Source organism: Acinonyx jubatus, chromosome C2, assembly GCF_027475565.1.
Source record: "Acinonyx jubatus isolate Ajub_Pintada_27869175 chromosome C2, VMU_Ajub_asm_v1.0, whole genome shotgun sequence".
Taxonomy (NCBI): Eukaryota; Metazoa; Chordata; class Mammalia; order Carnivora; family Felidae; genus Acinonyx; species Acinonyx jubatus.
This window is the reverse complement of record NC_069384.1, coordinates 26,778,053-26,799,872: the sequence shown is the minus strand read 5'-3', so window position 1 is coordinate 26,799,872 and position 21,820 is coordinate 26,778,053. Positions and strand designations below refer to the sequence as shown.

The following is a 21,820-nucleotide window of genomic DNA, read 5'->3' as shown; positions in this document are numbered from 1 at the left end:
CTACCCTTATGATTTCACCTACACCTGATTACATCATAAAGACTCCACCTCCAAGTGCCATCATTTCGAAAACTAGGTCTTCAACATATGAATGGCGACCAGAGTGGGAGGGCAGACATTCAGCCCATAGCAAGAAGCAAGTGCATATTTTGTTTTCTGTTTTACATGTTTCATCCAGTTTGGTTTTTATATGAGAAATAGTGCAGAACCTTGTCCCCAAGAGCCTGAGGATTCTGCCACTGAGTGACATGGTGACCACTGAAGGGATGAGGACAGGCACCTAGCATACTCTGGGCCTGATTCTAATGGAGAACTTTTGCTTTCATCTATTTTTATATTGGGATTTCCAGTAACATGTCATTTAAGTGAAGAGTTTTACTATTCAGGTGAAAAGAAACGAACATTGGAAAACCACAGGTGTAGCGGTGTAGTGCCTCATCTGGGATCTGCTCCAGACAGCCTTGCGACTCAAAGTTGTGTGACCTTGGGCACATCTTGGGACCTCCAGAAGCCTGAGTCTTTCCTTGTGGCCAGGCTCTCCCGTAGAGTTGCAAGGGGTGGTAAATGCCTATGCACTTCATATTGCGGTCAAAGAATCAAAGATGGGTACAAAGATGGGTATTTGTAGACCTTGGCTTTTTAACCAACTCGCCAGTCTTATCTGTGTAAGCCAGGTGACTGTAATGAACATGAAGTCGGTATCTGTATCCCTCATCATTTACTAGGTTTGAGACACAGAGTGGAGGTTTCATAAACATTTTGTGAAGGAATTAGTAAATGAACAGACACAGGTACAGTAGAAATGGAAAATTGCTGTGGTGCCTGGCTGACTCAGTTGGTTGAGCATCTGAATCTTGATTTTGGCTCTGGTCATGATCCCAGGGTGATGGAATTGAGCCCTGTGTCAGGATCCATGCTGAGCGTGCAGCCAGCTTGAGATTCTCATTCTGTCTCTCTTTCTGTCTCTCTCTCTCTCTCTCCTCTCTCTCCTCTCTCTCTCTCCCCACCCCGTCTCTTCTGTCTCTTGTTCTCTCTCTCTAAAATTAAATTAAATTAAATTAAATTAAATTAAATTAAATTAAAAATTTAAAAAAAAAAATGGAAAGTTGGGACCAGATACAGACTCCTGGACTTAAAATGCCACTGGGATTTGGATATCCCAAAGTGGTTAGGGGACATTTTACTGCTGTCTCACAGGCTCCTATTCCAGGGGCAGCAGAACTGCCAAGATGTGTAATAGGTCCACACTCCTTTGGGTTTAGGCAGCGGTGAGGAGAATCTGCTGGGGACAGTGGCTCTTGCGCAGAGCCCTTCTGGAGCTGTTGTGGAAGGGCTGTTCATCTGTTGATTAAATATGGATGCGGCACAAGTGAAGACTCGGATAAAGCAGGACAATGAGATAACGGATTAGAGATATCTGAAAAATATCTTATGCTATTTAATGTGCATCAAGGAAGTTTTCCATCTAGCTAATAATGTTTACGGCTAAGTATAGTTTAAGGTATACTGATTCCCAAATGAGCTCCATCTGTCTTTTGTGGGCCAGGTGAGTGGCTCCTAACTCTGGGAGCACTCAGAGCTTTGTCTTTGATGGTAATTTGCTTTCTGGCTTTTTTCTGGTAGTAGAATTTCCTCTGAACTCTGGCCTTTGGTCTTCTGTCCTCAGTTTGGAGTTCTACCTTACCTGTAATGAAGAGTGTGAACATATTCCACGAACCCCAGCCTCTGATGTCCTCATACATCCTCACTAGTCCCACCCCCCCACCCCACTTCTTTGTCAGTTGTATTGAGTATATACTTCAGGCAACCAAACCAATCATAATGTAAGACCTTTCTGTGAGAACATAACCCCAGATAAAAATTGAGGTCTGAGAACTTACGTTTTTTTAATCTCTAAAATAGACACGAGGCTTGAATCTCATACTCTATAGAATCTACAGAATATAGAGTTATCACTAACAGTACACACCATAGCAGACATTACTAAATCGTACATTTCTTGGGTTGCGTGTTACCTCTGCTTAATGCTTGAATCAAGATTATCTTTCACTTTTCTTCTCCAAGTACGTATAACAGTTTTGTAGTTAACGTCACTATTCACTAGGCATAGTGAATGCCTTTTATCAGAATAAAATTCTCCCCCTGAATAACATTTTATCCTTCCCTTTGCATATTCTCATCAGAGTCTTCTAACAGCCATCAGTGGCTGGCATCATCATCGTCCACACTTTATAGATGAGGCAAAAAGGACTTAAGGAGAGTAGACGATGTGTTCTTCTGATAAGAAATGTTGGCTGTGGGCAGTTATTAGGCCTGCCTGTGCTGTGGAACCAAGTATTGCCAAACCAGCATCAAGGATAATACTCACATTTAAAATTTTTATTTTAGGGGCGCCTGGGTGGCGCAGTCGGTTAAGCGTCCGACTTCAGCCAGGTCACGATCTCACGGTCTGTGTGTTCGAGCCCCGCGTCAGGCTCTGGGCTGATGGCTCGGAGCCTGGAGCCTGTTTCCGATTCTGTGTCTCTCTCTCTCTCTGCCCCTCCCCCGTTCATGCTCTGTCTCTCTCTGTCCCAAAAATAAATAAAAAAACGTTGAAAAAAAATAAAATTTTTATTTTATGGGGACATCTGTGTCATGTAAAGTAACAAAAGACTCAAGATAGAACTTAACGGAATGAACACTGGACCATGTTCCCTGGTCCTAAAGAACATTCCGGTGTACCTGTCGTCTCCCGAAACAACCGTTTTCTGATACGTGGCCAGTTCTCTCTCACTTGCGAAGAGCAGTTCTGTCAGCCCAAGGAAAAAGATCTTTCAGTATAATTTCCTACCCTGACCACCTGTCTTTTTCCATATTTAGACATAATTTGTGCTGCTAAATAAGGTTGCCCCCTGGCCGTTGAGACTAAACTCTGAATTTCAAACAGACACTTTGTTTATCACTGCCTTAAGTCATTAGCTCTGAGGATGACAAGACTGGTTATTTTGAGTATAAAAAAAATTTGGTAAACAGCCGGGAGGAAGAACTTTTCCCTCCTTATTTAATGCCCCTGAGTGAAACCTCAGGATGTTGCCATCTGAATGTCACGGCCACCCTGTCATAGCCTCACCAGATGAGCTTTCTGAGCTTGCTCTTGGATGAAGACTGGCACTCCAGTGCCGTAACCACGGGGCCCACAGATGGCGGCCTGCCAGCGCCACATCTGAGGCGTCCGGGGTTTGCAGGACTCGACTGCTTTCCATTCCTGCTCTTTAGTGGCTTTCCTCCTTCACCACCTCTGAGAAAGCCACAGTGTCCAAAAGAAGGAAGCAGTCCAGCATCAACAGTCAGGGGCCCCCACAGCCTCTCACCACTTTCCCTTCACCCTCTCCTCCATCTGTGAGTCAAGAATACAGAATTAAAAAAAAAATTCTTCCATTAGTCCAAGCCTTGCCTATGCTTTTGGCATTTTTGCACACTGTTAATGGTATAGAGAGAACAGTCCCTTGTCTTATCCCATTTCCCTTATTTTTACCCTGCCTTAGACTTTGCCCTTTCAAGTAGTGACCTAACACTATGCACTATATGTAATAATTTCCTCCAGTCCCTTTTTTCCTCCAGCATGGTCTTGCTTTCCTTTGGGAAGCACTTGCTAACATAATGCTAACTAGTTAGCACCGTTTGTGATTGTTTATACAAATATTCATGATGTGTATCTTCATGTGTGTGTACACACCAAAAATTTATACAACTGTGTATGTGTGTGAATACACACATGCTGTCCACAAAAATACACAGTATATATTCATCTTTAATTTTGTTAGATTAACAGCTATTTTTAGCCTCCCTTTCCAAAGGCTAACCTTTGGTAACATTTTTGATTCAATGACGGAGTTGCCCATAACAACCTGCCCATTTACCACAATGTCATTCCGGTTATTGAGAGAGTGGCACTATTCTAACTTTACTCTGGTGATTTGAAGGTTTAGCAATGATTCTGCCATACTGTTTTATTTTGCGTCATCTCAGAACTAGAAGTTGGAAGGTTCAGAATGCCAAGAGACGATAAAGAGTGTAATAACCATTTCCGGATGCATGAGTATGTCAATTCCAATTGTGGAGAGACCTTGTAACAAGGAACCAGTAAATGCGTCTAGAAATAATGGAATAAAATTTACAGGTAGAGCCTGGGTTCTTCCTGCCTATTAGGAAGAGCTCAGGAGTAAAGGAGCCTTGAACATGTTTATACTACATGATTCATATATAGCCTAAAATAATTGTAATAAATCTGAGAAAAAATAATATAATCCTAAAAAAAATACTGAGGGAAAGACAGTAAATGTATGTCTTTCTGACCAAAAAAAAAAAGAGGAAAGATCCAAACGGATACTAGAAGTCCTGCTATTAGGCTTGAGAAATACCAAGATGACTAAAATACTGTACCAACCCTGAGAAAGCCCACATTCTGGTTTGGGAGAAAGAGAAATAAATAATTACAATCTAGACACATGACCCAAATTCTTAAAAATGTTGACCAAGAGCCATTAGCTCTCTTGGGAAAGTTGTAGGATTTTTTTTCCAGAAAGGAGTTAAATATAACTCTTTCCTACGTGTGAGAAAAGGAGGTAGGGCAGCACCCTGAAGAAGACATTCCTTCCTGTAGGCTCTACCTTTAGATGTGTCTGTTCACCAGATTCTTTCCTTATGAATGCAGCTCGGAGCAGTCATCTGTGCTCCGGCCTCCAACTCCAGATTGTTACTAATTTTAAATACTTTTCCTAGAACATCATTTTTTCCTTCAGTTATTACTTTTATGTTCGTTTCTCTTGGCTTCTATCCCATTTCTGAGTTGTCTGCCCACTACAAGCACAAAGTGATAGCTTATTTAATAATGACTTATTTTCATAAAATACTTGTCAGATTTTGATAGTTCTGTATATGTTTTCTATCTTTATGCGTGTGTGTGTGTGTGTGTATGTGTGTGTATTAAAACAAGTCTGCTTATTGAAAGGATCTGAAAATAGTAATAACTCTTTCAACATTTAACAAATTTTCAGGATGTTAACAATGTGAAACATGAAGAATTCACTTCAAAAAATCCAGACTTTTCTAGATCATTCCAACATCATGCTACTTTCAGACTTGGTTAACACTTGCTCTTTTCATCTAAATGAATGACCCAGATTCTGAATACCACTCTCTTCTGGGCGCATGGTTGGGAGTTTTGGTTTGGCTCACTCTCAGCTCAAGGAAGTTCAGGCAGGCAGGTCCTGTAACCATGCCCTGTGCCCAAGGGCACGTGGCGTAAGAGTCCACCTCTGTTCCCAACACCAGAATGACTGCCAAGCACCACACTGAAGGCCACTTTTATGGTTGCCATTTGTTTTCAGGGTGATTCTATTTATCAAGCTATTGATCACCTATATCCCAGAGAATGATGTACTTCAATTCCTCAACTCTATTAATGAAAACTGCTTTTGGTGATATCATTTGATGATGAGCATTAAAGACATGTTGAAACACTGCCAAATTAGAAGGTTTGGTAGAACATGTGGTATATGTATCTGGGAATATGATTTGCCCCATGAGCATCTGTAAGGGAAATTTTTTACTTTGAATATTCTGAATCTGAACCATGGTACCAAAAATGTCACAGTTGGGTTTTGGTACAAACAGAAAAAAATTAATTGAGGAAAAAGACTCTACAGACTAAGTTATCTAAAGTTTTCTAAACAGTTAATTTAAACATATATGAAAATTCTTTAACTGCAGTAAATCCAAAGCTGCAGAACCACTGTGTGGTCCTGAGGTTTATTATTAATTCTTCCATCTAGGGTATTGATGAAACATTTAACTGGGAGAGATTTCTTTTTAAGGCACTGTTTTCTATATCTGTATGAGACTTTCTTGTTTCTGTGTCCCCACTTGATCTTCTTTCTATGCTCAGTGCCAACCCTTGTGCTATGGTAATCTGCATTGAACTAAAAGGTTGCATGCATAAAATAGTTGATGCATTTGATATATTACTTGCAAAAATTTGCTCAGAGTGTGATTGCTTCAGGCACATGAGTTGTATTTTTTGTTTGTTGGGTGTCTAAGTCCTATTAGCTACTGGAAAAAATCCATTTATAGAGAGAATTGTCTCTTTTTCAGAGCTTTCTAACTCTTCATAGCAGGTCTTGGTGCCATGGGGCAGAGGTGAAAATAGATGTGAGAAGGCATACTTTATCAACTGCCTTGACAATTAAAGGAAAAACCCTTTATATTCTAAATGAAAAGTCATCCCACACTACTTTGAAAGTAACCAGAAAGTAAATGCCTTCAATGCCTGGATAATTCATGGCTCTGTAAATGTATTTTCAGCTAGTTTAACTTTTTGCAAATCTAACCTAACTACATATTTTACCTTTTTAATTTTATTTAAATTTTATTTAAATCATCTGTCATAAAATAACAATAAAAATAATATCTTAATACAGATCAGACACTGTTGTAGATATCATCAGGCCCCAGATGATATCTAATAAATTATACTCAGCGTATTGTACTAAGTAATGCAACAAGAAATTTGATGAATTAAAACTATTACTGTGGGACACCTGAGTGGCTCAGTGGGTCAAGCATTCGACTCTGGTTTTGGCTCCGGTCATCATCTCAGAGTTCATGAAATCAAGCCTCGCATTGGCCTCCATGCTCACAGTACTGAGCCTGCTTGGGATTCTCTCTCTCTGCCCCTCCCCCACTCTCTCTCTGTCTCTCAAAATAAATAAATAAACATTTTTTAAAAACTATTATTTTAAACCAATTTTTTTACTGTAAAACCAATTTGAAGAGTATTAATTGAGGAAGAGGTATTTCAAATAATCTCTAGTTTCTAAATATTTTGAAACCTGTGTCAGTCCAGAGGACATGGCTATCCTTTGTGGTTAGTCTTTTCTGTTCCAAAATCATGCTCATTTATGTAACTAAGGACACTTGTCTTAAAAAAGAACAATTATTACAGGATGAGGTCTTTATAAAGTAGAGTGCATTGTTGTGCTTTGTGCCTGATTGCTGTCATGTCTCAAACAAGAGATATCGAAATAAATGCCAGGTGATCTCATGAGGACATTTTGACTTCTGCTTTTGGACCTCTGGCATCCAGCATAACAAAACGCTAGTTGCTTTGATGTTGTGTCAACATGAGAAGATCCTCAATTTTATTGTTTGCAAATGCTGGCCTCTTTCCCAAATACCCATTTTCCCTAATTATGAAGAATTCTTTCACATTGAAATAATCATCTTTTTATAATTGCAAATTAAAATTTAATATGTTTTGAAGATGATACCTCTGAATAGTGTAACAGTGGTGAATGGGAAGATTCTTTTTATTCATCCGTGCCCAACTCAAGACCTTGGCTCCCTGGAATTTAAGACATCTGGCTAAAGAAAAGTTACTTATAGTAATCCGTGTCCATACTTTGCTCATAAAGTGCCTTTTAAGATAAATTTATAATTTACCTTTACTAAATGTATTTTTTTGGGAGTAGTGATTCACCACAGGTTTTCTAGTTATTGGAAATATATTAACTTTAATTTTAATTAACTTAAATTGAATTACTTTTGATATTGAAATGAAGACAGAAAGTATACATTTTTTTTTATTTTAAAAAAAATTTTTTTTTCAACGTTTATTTATTTTTGGACAGAGAGAGACAGAGCATGAACGGGGGAGGGGCAGAGAGAGAGGGAGACACAGAATCGGAAACAGGCTCCAGGCTCTGAGCCGTCAGCACAGAGCCCGACGCGGGGCTCAAACTCACGGACTGTGAGATCATGACCTGAGCCGAAGTCGAAGTCGGACGCTTAACCGACCAAGCCACCCAGGCGCCCCCAGAAAGTATACATTTTAAAGTAAAGGACCCCTTTTTCATAATAAAAGAAGAGATGTCAAGTAGTAGATAATTTGCTTTTTAAGGAACTGCTTTCCTCCCTTGCCAAAACAGATGGATTAATATACACAGAGAAAACCATCTCCTCTGTTCCAGCAAGTATCTGGTATGCAGCTAAAAGTTGCTTTTATTGAGTTTTTTTTAAAATGTATTTGCTTGCAAGTGCTACCTTTCTGATCAGGACAAAAACAGGGACTTTTGGCATCAAACAAGTTTCTCTAAATTGTGTCCCACCTAGAATTAGAACAGATTTATCTAGAGCAGATTTATTATTCTTTCTGGAATCTGAACATAAGATCTACAATTTGACATCCCTTTTCACTTCATCTTCCTCCCCTAATTTACCCTCCCCTGTTTATGACACAGGTTGCTTCCATGTGATCATTCATCCATAAAGATTTCACAAAGTACCTTGCCATGTTACTGTTTTACAGAGTACCTTACAGTTCCACTGTTTATTTAAACTTCTAAACTTTATGACTGGGATACACATTTTATAATACGTATTAGTGATACATGGAGGCTTATATTTTAATTCTTTTTTTCTCTTATTTTCTTTTTTCCCTGTCTTCCTTCTTCCCTTCCTTCCTTCTTTCCTTCTTTCTTTCTATGTTTTAGTTATTGACTTTTCAAGTAGAATCCCAAGGAATTCTACTAATGTGAAATTTATTTTTCCTTGCTCGGTTTCTCATAAGCCTTTTTTAGATACACTAACATTTTTGTTGTTTGACTTGATTTTTTTTATGTTGAAAGTTGATCTTAATATGATCTATTAAAAATATAAAATTAATATTGCATTAAAGAAATATGTATGGCTATTACATTTTTAAATGTTGTAAAACTTAATATAGCTCCACTCATTCTACTAGTAGCTTTTAAAACTGAGTTCCTTAATTAAAAAGAGAACATTTTAAACACACCAATAAAAATGCTGAGCGTCTGAAAATCTTAAAATGTCTACATGCTTGGCCCTTATTGCTTGAATAACATTCAAGATGGTTTACATATTTTAAATTGTCATAACTCTTATTCTTAAATTAGTCATGGCTTAAAAGTAACCTTTATGTTACTTGCTCTGTTATACTTTGGTATGAAATTCTTGCTACTGGTAAATACCCTTGCCGTTTTAGCTTGGGTTCTCTCTTTGGCTGTCAGAATATTGTGCTTTGGGACAATATTCAGATTTTTCTCAAAACCTTTTTTCTAAGGAGTTGATTTTTAGAAGTTAATCCCTTCAGATTTTGAACTTAATCGACAGAGACCTTTTGGTATGAAACGGAAAAAAACACAGCCATTTTATGATCATTATAAGGCCATTCTGAGACAACTACATTAAATATTATTATTTCAAGAAACTATATGTTCTCACCATTTGAGGATTAAACTTCACCACAAATTCTGTCATAAGAAAAAGCTTATGTCTCTGGTAATGTTTACTTATCACTTAGTGGAAAAATGCATCATATTTCATGTACTTTAATCACTGCAGGAATGTTTATTCCCAATAAAAAATCAAAATGCCCTTAGGATTCTAATATAATCACATGTTTAAACTGTACCACAGACATCCCAAGTGCTGACTCATTGGTCTTCTGAAAGTCCCCGCCTGGAAATGAAAGGAGCTCACACACAAAAAAAAAGTTATAAATGAAAAACACACACACACATTTGGCACTATCATGAAAATCCCTTGAACAAGTATAATCTTTAATCTATAAATTTTAATTCCAAATTTTGAGCAAGCCTCAGAATATGGATTGAAATGGTATTACTGATAATCTTTTTTAAAGGTTTATTAAGTAAAAATATCTGAATTTCCTTTTTTATAACACGGCAATCACGCAGAAATTTATCTTAAAGTCCATTTTTTACAGGCCTAATTATAATAAAAAAATTAGAAATAATCAAAATGTTGGACACTGAGGTTCTGATTAAATACATTGTGGCATTGAACAAATATTAATAATGTAGACTATCATTTTTCCTAATTTTTTACATGTGATATATAAAAAAATGTAAATATCTTTGAAAATTATTTCAAAGGAGAGTGCATTTCATCTTGTAGATATGTATCACTTGTGTAAATGTAACTCTTAACTTTTTTTTAATATTTATTTATTTATTTTGAGAGGGAGAGAGAGAGCATGTGGGGAGGGGCAGAGAGAGAGCTAGAAAAAGAGAATCCGAAGCAGACTCCGCACTGCCATTACAGAGCCTGATGCAGGCCAGTCTCCTGAACAGTGAGATCACGACCTGAGCCAGAATCAACAGTGGAAGCTTAACTGACTAACCCACCCAGGTGCCCTTTACATGGAGCTGTTCTTGCCCTTTAAATTAGAGCTGTTCATGATACCCTAAAATTTCGTGTGAATGTAGAATAATGCCTGCTATGCTAAATTTTTTTGCTTGTTAACGTAGTGTTACTCGAAAGAGCCAACTGACCTTAAGATGGCAGAGGCTATGCTGTATCTGCAGATACGATACACAATCCCGGGTGTGAATCAACCAGCCAGTCAGTATACACATATGTAATAAGAGTTGGCCATACATTTATTACTGAGTGAGGTGTGGTGGGATCACTGTTGTTTAAAACATAATCTTGCCTTCTGAGAGTTTACAACTAAGTTGGAAAGAGAAGAGCCATAAAATGATAGCAAATTAATATGTAATCTGGATAAACGATGAAATGACTAGACCAAACCAACTTGAGTGTGTCCGTGGAGGCTTATAGAGAGGTAAGGTTGGAAAAAAAAAGAGTCTGTTTTGTAAAATTTAGGGAAGTATAGATAAGATATAGACTGTTAATATTTCCATCCAATATCCATCTTTTTTTTACTGTTTTTTAAATTGTTTTTAAGTTTTTTTCATGTGACATAAACATTTGTTCATCACATTATGACATTTTATTGATTGCCTAATGTTGTATCATCTGTTTTGTCAGCTTTTGGTCCTTGTCATTGAACTGATAAAGGGTTTTGAGAAGATCGTTTTGTTTAACAAAGCTTACCTGTGTACATAGAGGAGATTTCATATCATGGTGGAGACTCATTTATTCAATTTATTGAGCATCTGTTTTATGTCAGATACTGTCCTGGGTCCTGGCAATGCATAATAAAACAAAAAGACAAATTCTCTGTCATTGTGGAGTCTACATCTTAGTGATGGAAGTGAGTAATAAACAATGAGTAGGTAGACTATAACTGTGTGTTAAGTAATGAAAATAATAAAGAGAAAAAATAAAGCAGGAAAATGGGGGTATAGAAATGTTAGGAAGAGTCTATCCTCAGCAATCAGACAACAAAAAGAAAAGGCATCCAGATTGACAAGAAAGAAGTAAAACTTTAACTATTTGCAGATAACATGATACTCTACATAGAAAAACCTGAAAGACTCCACCAAAAAAATCGCTAGAATTAATACAAATTCAGTAAAGTCACGGGATATAAAGTCAACAGAAATTTGTTGTATTTCTATATACCAGTAGTGAAGCAGCAGAAAGAGAATTGGAGGGGTTAAATTCCATTTAAATTGCACCCAAACAATAAAATACCTAGGAATAAACATATCCAAAGAGGTGAAAGACCTGTACTCTGAAAACTATAAAACAATGAAGAAAAAACTGAGGATGACACAAAAAAATGAAAAGACATTCCATGCTCTTGGATCAAAGAACAGACATTGTTAAAATATGTATATTACTCAAAGCAATCCATACATTTAATGCAATCCCTATCAAAATACCTATAGCATTTTTCACAGAAGTACAACAATTCTAAAATTTTTATGGAACCACAACAGGCCCCAAATAGCCAAAGCAACCTAGAAAAGGAAAAGCACAGCTGTAGACATCACAATACCAGATTTCAAGTTATATTACAAATATGTAATAATCAAAACAGTATGGAACTGGCACAAAAATAGACATAAAGATCAATAGGACAGAATAGAAAACCCAGAAATGAACCTGCAACTGTATGGTCAATTAGTTTTTGACACAGCAGGGAAGAATATCCAATGGGAAAAAGACAAGTCTCTTCAACAAATGGTATTGGGAAAACTGGGCAGCATCATACAAAAGAATGAAACAGGAACACTTTTTTACACCATATACAAAAATAAATTCAAAATGGATTAAAGACTTAAATGTATGGCATAAAACCATTAAATTCCTAGAAGAGAACATAGGCAGTAACCTCTTTCTAGCTATGTCTCTGGAGGCAAGGGAAACAGAAGCAAATATAAACTATTGGGACTTCATCAAAACAAAAAGCTTCTGCACAGTGAAGGAAACAATCAACAAGACTAAAAGTCAACCGATTGAATGGAAAAAAAAATTTGCAAATGACGTATCTGATAAAGGGTCAGTATCCAAAATATGTAAAGAATTTCTAAAACTCAACACCCCCAAAATGAATAATCCAATTAAAATGGGCAGAAGACATGAATAGACATTTTTCCAAAGAAGCCATATAGATGGTCAACATACGCATGAAAACATGCTCAATATCACTCATTATCAGAGAAACACAAATCAAAACTACAATGAGATATCACCTCACATCTGTCAGAATGGCTAAAATCAACAACACAAGAAACAACAGGTGCTGACAAGGATGTGGAGAAAGGGGAACATTTCTGCACTGTTGGTGGGAAATAGTGCAGCCACTCTGGAAAACAGTATGGAGGTTCCTCAAAAAGTTAAACATAGAACTGCCATATGATCCAGCAATTGCACTGCTAGATATTTACCCAAAATATACAAAAAACACTAATCCAAAGGGATAAATGCACCTTAATGTTTATAGCAGCATTATCTACAATAGCCAAACTATGGAAACAGCCCAAAAGCCATTGATTAATGAATGGATAAAGAAGTAGTGATACACACACACACACACACACACACACACACACACACACACACACAATGGAATATTACTCTTGCCACTTGCAATGATGTGGATAGAGGTAAAGAATATTTTGCTAAGCGAAATAAGTCAGAGAAAGACAAATACTGTATAATTTCATTCATACGTGGAATTAAAAACAAAATGAATGAGCAAAAGGGAAAGAGAACGAGAGAGAAAGGCAAACCAAGAAACAGACTCCAAACCATAGAGAACAAACTGATGGCTACCAGAGGTGGTAGGGGGATGGGTAAAACAGGTGATGGGGATTAAGATGTGCACTTATGATGAGCACTGGATGTTGTATGGAAGTGTTGAATCACTGTATTTTACACCTGAAACTAATCTTTAAAAACATTATTTTAATGTTTATTTATTCTTCTACAGAGAGAGAGAGGCAGACTGCAAGCAGGGGAGGGGCAGAGAGAGAGAGGGAGAGGTGGAATCGGAAGCAGGCTCCAGGTTCTGAGCTGTCAGCACATAGCCTGATGCAGGGCTTGAATCAACGAACTGTGAGATCATGACCTGAGCCGAAGTCGGACCCTTAACTGACTGAGCCACCCAGGTGCCCCTATACCTGAAACTAATCTTAACACTGTATGTTAACTAACTGTAATTTAAATAAAAACTAAAAGAAAAAAAACACTGGGTGGGGGGGGGGAGAAAGAAATGTTAGGAGGAGGATAAAAATTGTAGATAGGTTAGCCAGTGAGGGCTTCACTGAGGAGGTAGCTCTTGAGAAAAAATCTGGAAAGTGTGAGGGGCTAGCCATGTGTATCTGGGAGAACATTCCAGGGAAGAGAAACAGAAGGCTGTTTTCTTTACTACAAGTGGCTGTTCACACAAGGCTTGCACTTAGCTTTCAAGGTAGGGAAGGAGGGGGCAAGAAGCAAACATTCATTGCTTAAGGAGAAAGAAGGACTAACTTTGCTTTAGCAAACATCTTATTTCTATATTCTAGGTAATGCCGTCTTATATCTAAAAATTCCAGTATTTTAAAACAAAATGCTATTTCATTCCAACCATAAAACTTCTACTGAAAGCTTTTTCTAGAGACTGTGGCAAATATTTCTTGTGTGTGAGTTTGCTTGGTATAGTCGAAAGTGAAGATGAACCAAAATGGTGGGAAAAATGTAATAGCAACCTGGAGAGTTGGGGTGAGATGATCAAACTTCACTTGTCATTAGGAAAAACAATTAAATTTGCCTCAACACTAAGATATTCTGAAAACATTTCACTTTCTGGAGAGATGGAACTATCCCAACTAAGTAAGTTACTGTTTGTGTGGGAGTACCTGATTATAGAAATCTATTAGCAAAGGGCTGGTATTTTTGTTTCTTTGTTTTGTTTTGTTTGTGTGTGTGGTGTTTTCTTTTTTCTTTTTTTGTCTTTTGGGGTTTTTGTTTGTTTGTTTTACAACTGATAAACTCCTAAAACAAACAAACAAATTGTATTAAAACACACCTCATGCCTTTTTTGAAGAGTATATAATGTTTCGCATATGTTTGGCAATTCTGATCATATACATGAGAAGGGATAATGTTAATATTTAATTGAGAGTGCTGTGAACCAGAAATAATTATGATTATGTAAATAGCCTGATGAAAGTGCCAAAAATCCTTAGCTAACATAGTATGATTAAGATATATAATAGGGGCGCCTGGGTGGCTCAGTCGGTTGAGCGACCAACTTTGGCTCAGGTCATGATCTCACAGTTTGTGAGTTCGAGCCCCGCGTCAGGCTCTGTGCTGACAGGTCGGAGCCTGGAGCCTGCTTCAGATTCTGTGTCTCCTTCTCTCTCTGCCCCTCCCCCACTCAAGTTCTGTCTCTCTCTGTCTCAGAAATAAATAAACATTAAAAAAATAAAAAGAAAAGAAAAGAAATATAATAGCAGAGGTGCCTGGGTACCTCAGTCAGTTGAGAGCCCGACTCTTGATTTTGGCTCAGGTTATGATCCCAAGGTGATGGGATTGAGCCCTGTGTCAGGTTCTATGCTAAGCGTGGAGCCTGTTTGAGAGTCTCCCTCTGTCCCTCTGCCCCTTCTGCCACCCATCAAAAAAAAAGGGGGGGGGGATACCTGAGTGGTTCAGTCGGTTGAGCACCGGACATCAGCTCAAGTCATGATCTCACGGCTTGTGAGTTTGAGCCCCGCGTCAGGCTCTGTGCTGACAGCTCAGAGCCTGGAACCTGCTTCATATTCTGGGTCTCTCTCCCTCTCTGTCCCTCTCCCACTCATGCTGTCTCTCTTTGTCTCTCAAAAATAAAAATAAACATTAAAATTTAAAATATATATATATAGTGGCAGATAGATAAGTAGCTTTTGCCTCAGTCCCTACTACAACCACAAAATAAGAGCATCTCTGTGAAGCACCCAGAAGACTACACATTGGCATTGTGAAATGAAGTTTGACAGAGTAATAACGTGTCGTCCTTTCTGCTGATCCAGACCCTAGTGTTGGGTATTTACATATGCTTTCACTTTTCAAGCTACAGAACCATCATAAGATCTGCATAGAAATTGCTACTCTCTTTTAGATCCAAATGCCTGTAAATACAAACCAATTCCAAGCAATGACATAACATAGCCATATTTAATGGATGTACCATGTTGTTGCTGGCTTGTAGCAGGACCTAGAGATCTGTGAAGTACACAGAGATTTTCAAACTGCTACTCCCTTCTTACACATTAATTTTTGGAAGTGTATCTAGCTTCTTTGATTTTCTATTGCAGTAGAATTTTCTATTCTATCTTAGTGTCTACATCATCATTTACACGATCATTGCCAATGATTTAACCATGTTATAAGATTAATAAAATTCAGGTTTCCTATTAACAAATTAACCTTCCCCTCAGAGAAGTTAGCAGAAGAGGGCATATATGTTCATGATTTCCACCCCCCCCCCCGACTAATTTCCACTTTAAAACCAGAGATATTTTCTCAAGGAGAGAAAATTTTCCAACAGAATTAATTGAAGAAGGTGATATTACAATAACTACAGGCATGCAGAAATCAAATTGTTTTGGAAAAATCCTCTATTTCCTTACAGACTTTTGTTTAAGCCATTCCATTTAATGTGTGATAGACTTAAAATAAGAGGAAGCAGAAATGCATCTGGTGCAGTTTTCAAATGTGCAGTTCTCTGCAACACTTGTATCACTGGACTCCTATGGGTTTAACAATTGGTATTATCTCCCTCCTCACTGAGTACTGTATTTCTCATTAGCCTTATCAAGGTTCTGATCACTCCTACAGCAAAGATATCTGATTAACCTTCCTTCATCCAGTGTTTACCAAACTTATTTACTGAAGAGATACTTTTTTACATCACACCAATATTAACATGTTCTGAAACTACTGTTTTATAGAGGAAAGTGCTGCTAGAATACTTTAGCATTTGCTGCTAGAATGAAATTCCTATCCAATTAGCAAAGAAGGTTTCAGGTTTATAAAACTTCAGTGGGCAGCTTGATGTTGGGTCTAGGATCGTGTAGAGCAAGCTGAATTATTGACCTTTTAGAAGTGGACAGTGAATTGTAATTGCTTACTTGCAAAACAGTGCACCTGGAACATATTTTAAGATCTAGATTCTTTGGAATTTTCTAGTACCATTTTGGAGTAGACAACTAAAATGTATATTTCATACTTTTGGTACTATGAAAATACTCTGAATGCAGGGACAGAAAGGTATTGAGCAGTATTTAATAGTACTGGTCCTGAACATGACAGGGGGTAGTATTTACTTACAAAGCATAATTTTCTGGGAGTCCCAAGGCTCATTAAGCTCCAGACTATCTTGTTCACTCCCTATCACTCAATGAAATTTCACTCCGGGAGCTCTTCCCCTCTTATTTGAATTAGATAATCAAAACAACCCTGTACTTCTCTATCTCGTGACTCTGCTTAGGCTTTTTCTCTTCCCAAAATGCTTTTTCCCTTTATGCCTCCATCACTGTTCATCAGAATCTTCTACTGCCTTCAAATGACCCTGACTCATTTTCTCCATGGTGGATAGCCCAGACCACTGCAAGGTAATCCTTGTGTCCTAACAGGACTTGGCTTGCCTCTTTGTTACAACAGTCTATGAAATACTGCTGTTGGGAAACATGTATAATAGTCTACCAACATTATGAGGCTCTTTTCATAATCAAAGACCATGTTTTGCTTATGATAGTGTCTTGCATAGAGTAGATACTCAAAATTGAATGGCATGGCAACTTCAAAATTGGCCTTTATCATCATCTTCACATTATAAAGTCACATAGAAACCAGATTGAAAATTACATTCTGAGTTTCTGTTTATTAGTTTACTTACTGAAATATACACAGAGTACTTCACATGTAAACAAGAAATTTCTTTCTCTAGGACCAAAGCATTTTTAGTATATTTCTCTCTCTCTCTCTCTCTCTCTCTCTCTCTCTCTCTCTCTCTCTCTTTTCAGTTTTAAAGTCATAGACGGTTTATCTTTCTATAATTAGATTAGGAGGAAAAAAAATGAAGAACCCATTGGTAGCAGGAAGAAGCATGAGTCTTCTAGGATCTGGCATTTGAGGAGGTAGATATTCAGTTACTGTGCATTTCCATTGTCTTTCCATGGCAGAACATACAGCAGAGACTTGGGAACATGCATGCCTGAAGCCAGGTTACTCTAATGTTCCATAACTATGTTGCTTGCTTTCAGAGCTGTTGTTGCCACAGTAGTTGACTGTGTCCCAGGCAAATGGGATGCTGGTCTGTTCCCACAGATCTTTATCCTAGTCTTCATCACAAGGAGGGTACTGCCACGTGCTCCCAGCTAGAGTCCCTTGTTCAAGGTTTCTGGTTTTGTTGACAACATCCTGCTCAATACAACTTTTATTGTCACAGCTTGAAATGTGATGAATGATTTTGGGTCAAGGAACCTGGTGGAGGGAGACAAGTAGCCAATTTGTTTGCGACATCAGGATGATTCTTTCTGTTCCTGGTAAGACGATAGGGAAATCTGTGGGCCCTGATCTAGTGGTTTTTATCATAGGGACATTATTATAGCTTTTCAGGGTCCAGGGAATCCATGTAAGTTTCTTCCACGTTGGAAATACAGGAGCTGAATCCAAGTGCTTGGTCGAGACATGCTCTCCCACAGTTGCTTTCTCCCCACATCCGCGACCCAGCTTTAGTATGTTTTTCTTATTGTCACGTGGTTCTAGCAACTTTTCAGCTGGTTGAAATTTTTTTAAAAATTTAAAGCAATAAGATACATATAACTACATACTCAAGTTTGTGTTTCGTATTCTCTCCAGACATGGTTCTTCACTCTTTTCATAGTTAGAAATCTTTGTTTTTTAACTTTTGACTTTAAATAATTTCAGACTTGCAAAAGAGTTTGAAAAATACTGTAGAAATTCTCTTATAGTTTTCATCAGCTTCCCTAAATATTACCATTTTGCATAACCAGGATATAATTATTGAAACCAGGAAGTTAACACTGAGTCAATTCTATTAACTACCCTATAGACCTGGTCAAGTCTCCCTGGTTTTCTCATTAAGGTCCCTTTTCTTGGTCCAGGATCCAATTCTCAAGTCATCTTAGTCTCCTCTCATCTGACATCTCCTCATTTTTCCTTTGTCTGTCATGACCTTGACACTTATAAAGAGCATGAGCCAATTATTTTGTAGGATGTCAATTTCAGGTCATCTGATGTGAAAGCAGTAATTATATCCTTTGAGAAATATATTCATGATCTAGGAATATTTGTGAGAATTATTTGGATGGGAAATTTATTTCTTCAAATATTTGGTGAACGATAGCCTTAGTTTCCATGTGGTATAAGAGTGGATCTTTTTGACTTTTTTTAAGTTTATTTTTAAGAGCGAGAGAGAGAGAGGGAGGGGCAAAGAGAGGGGGAGACCAAGGATCTGAAGTGGACTCTGCACTGTCAGCACAGAGCCCAATGCGGGCTTGAACCCATGAACCGCGAGATCATGACCTGAGCTGAAATCCGACGCTCAACTGACTAAGCCACCCAGGCTCAATTGACTTCTAAGATTCAACTTTTAAATTTGACTTTTAAAAAAAGGCAGAAAGTCTTATTTTTCTTCTTTGCAGATGTTTTGTCCTGTATTAGTCCTTTGAAAGACTTACACTGAGATTGTGTTCCAGAGCTTCGTAAGTCTCTATGGATATGAATATGCATCTTTTATCAAAAAATATTTTTAAATATGAAACTTTTCTTTAATTACACACATCACATATTTTTCCTTAAAGATTAGTAGTTAGGCGGTATCACACAACTCAAGATGCCAAAATTTAATTGTTTGAAGTGATCTACTCATTGCTCTGCCTGGAAAATTTCAGGCTTTTACTGAGGCACCTCTTCAATGAAGAGCACACAGAAACCACAGTTAAAATATAGTACTTTATAATGATATTGTTAGAGGTTTTTTATTTTGTTTTGTTTTGTTTTGGATGTATTTGCCTTCCTGTTCTCCATTTTCTAATATGCTTTTCCACTGGAAAAACTCCCCATCCTGCTTTTTTGCTAACTTCTTCACTCATGACTTGATTGACCAGTTTACCCAAGTCAGTCTGCAGTCTGGTTTCTCAGCCCACCGCGTCACTGAACCTGCCCCTTCCAAGAGTGCAAATGACTTTCTCATAGCTGAGTCCGCTGCTAGTGTGCATTGTTCGACAATGTTCGCCACTCTCTTCTTTCGTGAAATGCTTACCCTCTTACAGTATCTGAGGTACACTCTTTCTTGGTTGCCTTGCTGCTTCCAAGGAGGTTTTTTTATTATTCTCATCTTCTCTAACTTGTGTTTAACTATAGGCATTCCGTGGGTTTACTCTCTAACAATACTGATGCATAAGCTCTGGGCTAGCCCAAGGGCTCCCAGAGTTTCATTACCATCTTTGTCTGGATGATTCCATCTTTACCTCTAATTTGGATACCCACCCTGAGCTTTAGATCTGAATTTCCCATAGACTTCAAACTCAGTTAGCCATCAAGCTAAAATCATTAATTCACCCTTGAACTTGAACTTCTTCTTTCTCCTACCCTAACTCCTAGACTTGGGCTGGGGTGAAATCTTGAATTAGATTCCCCCATCACACTTTGTCCTAACCCACGTTATTCTCTTAATCTGGATTGTTCTTCTTCTCTTTTCCCATGTGTTATGTGCTGAGTTTTCATTTTGGTACAGTTGAAATTTATCTCAGTGATGCTTACCCTGACCACCTCAAAGATAATTAGAAGATGCTCATGTTTATAATTAATTTCATTGCCTCATGTGTTATCATTAGTTGTAGAAATATCTGTATTCCTTTCCTCATTGGATTGTAAATCCCTCAAGTGATCTTGGTGGCCCTCGAAAACGAACCCAGTGCCTACTTACATATTGGTTGATTGAACTGACTTAAAATGTATCACCCCTGGTTTGCTGCTGTTGTTATGTTTATTTGTTCTATTTTACTTTGTTTAGTGGCCCTACAAACAACATACTCCTCTTAAGGATAACAATGCTACGCTGTAACACAGAAGCCTTTCTATTTCCTTCTTTCTTCCTTCCTTCCTTCTTCCTTCCTTCCTTCCTGACATGGGCAGGAAAAATGAGCATGAAAGCAGCTGGCAGTCCCTAAAATATAATCTATTCCCTCTCAATTACTCAGAGCAATATCTTGGGCAGTTACTAAAGTAAAACTTTTTATCAAACCCAATATGTTGAGGCAGGAAATGCCATCACATTATTTGCAATTTACTGTTGCTCCCTTAGTTATCTGCAGATCAAAAGGTATCTGTTCTGACACTTCATTTCTGAAAGTTAATGTTGTGTTTGTTTAATTCATCTAATTAGGACCTCTTAGCACCTCAAATGGGTGCTTTAAAAAACAACACTCAGCTGTTAGCCTAGGGACAAAAGAATAAATGCAAATTTAGCACTTTTCAAAGGTGAACCCGCACATTTGATGTCTTGACAACATTCAATAAAAATCAAGTGTTCATAGACATAATCTACTAATTTGCTGATTGTTTTTGAGCCTATATCTCTTAATAAATATGAAAGGTAGTTTCAAAAAATTGACCGTTTTCTGGGGGAAATATATATATATATATATGTATATGTATAAATGCAATCTTTTATAATATAAAAATAATTTTCAGGAGCTTGTTGCTGCTTCTGAGATAAAGAAAATTCTCGATGTCAAGATTTAAATAGAGAAGAGAATGAGATATACAAAATGGTAAGTGACTTGCAAATAGACCAGTGCGGCCAATTTTCTAATTCTATTGTGTAGTTATCATTTGTAAGTTGCGCACATATAAAATGCATACTTTTTTAAATTTTATTTTATTTTTTTAGTTTTTGTGGAATCTCTCTACTGTTTTCCAGAGTGGCTGCACCAACTTATATTCCCACCAGTAGTTCATGAGGATTCCCTTTTCCCCATCCTTGCCAACACTGGTTATTTCTTGTCTTTTTGATACTAGCTATTCTGACTGGTGTGAGGTGATATTTTGTTGTGGTTTGATTTTCATTTTACTGATGATTAGTGATGTTGAGCATCTCTTTGTGTGTCGGTTGACCATCTGTATTTCTTTGGAAAAATGTCTTTTCAGATCCTCTGTGCATTTATAATCAGACATGTTTGCTTGGTGTAGATTTGTATGAGTTCTTTATATAACTTGCACATTAACCCCTTATCAGACATGTAATTTGCAAGCAGTATGGAGGTTCCTTCAAAAACTAAAAATAGAAGTAACATACAGATCCAGTTAATTCTACTTCTGGGTACTTACCTGAAGAATGAAAACACTAATTCAAAAAGATATATGCATCCCTGCATTTATTTCTGTATTATTTAATAGTGGTAAAGATATGAAAGACACCTAAATGTCCATTGGTAAATGGATAAAGAAGATATGGTACATATACACAATGGAATATTACTCAGCCATAAAAATGAATGAAATCTTGCCATTCACAACAACATGGATAGACTTAGAAGCTATTATGTTAAGTGAAATA

General features: G+C 37.5%; 1 pseudogene; it reads right to left on the bottom strand.

Annotated features, from left to right (window-relative positions):
* Positions 1–17,278: 17,278 nt before the first annotated feature.
* Positions 17,279–17,956, bottom strand: LOC128315373 (gametocyte-specific factor 1-like; annotated as a pseudogene).
* Between the last annotated feature and the right edge of the window lie 3,864 nt (positions 17,957–21,820).